Source organism: Larimichthys crocea, unplaced genomic scaffold (assembly GCF_000972845.2).
Source record: "Larimichthys crocea isolate SSNF unplaced genomic scaffold, L_crocea_2.0 scaffold766, whole genome shotgun sequence".
Lineage (NCBI taxonomy): Eukaryota > Metazoa > Chordata > Actinopteri > Sciaenidae > Larimichthys > Larimichthys crocea.
The window spans coordinates 8313-9125 of NW_020860124.1; positions in this window are offsets into that span (position 1 = coordinate 8313).

Consider the following 813-nt stretch of genomic DNA (forward strand, 5'->3'; position numbering starts at 1 on the left):
TACAGTCAGGTCCATAAATATTGGGACATCGACACAATTCTAATCTTTTTGGTTCCATACACCAACACAATAGATTTGAAATAAAACAAACAAGATGTGCTTCAACTGCAGACTTTCAGCTTTCATTTGAGGGTTTTTACATCCAAATCAGGTGAAAGGTGTAGGAATTACAACAGTTTGTATATAAGCCTCCCACTTTTTAAAGGGACCAAAAGTAATGGGGCGAATTAACAATCATAAATCAAAGTTTTACTTTTTAATACTTGGTTGCAAATTCTTTGCAGTCAATTACAGTCGGAAGTCTGGACTGCATAGACATCACCAGACGCTGGGTTTCATCCCTGGTGATGCTCTGCCAGGCCTCTACTGCAACTGTCTTCAGTTCCTGCTTGTTCTTGGGGCATTTTCCCTTCAGTTTTGTCTTTCGCAAGTGAAATGCATGCTCAATCGGATTCAGGTCAGGTGATTGACTTGGCCATTCCATAACATTCCACTTCTTTGCCTCAAAAAACTCTTTGGTTGCTTTTGCAGTATGATTCGGGTCATTGTCCATCTGCACTGTACTTTAGATCTTGTTTGGCAAACTCTAATCTGGCCTTTCTGTTTTTGAGGCTCACCAATGGTTTACATCTTGTGGATAACCCTGTGTATTCACTGTGGTGAAGTCTTCTCTTGATTGTTGGCTTTGACACACATACACCTACCTCCTCAGGAGTGTTCTTGATCTGGCCAACAGTTGTGAAGGGTGTTTTCTTCACCGGGGAAAGAATTCTTCGGTCATCCACCACAGTTGTTTTCCGTGGTCTTCCCGGT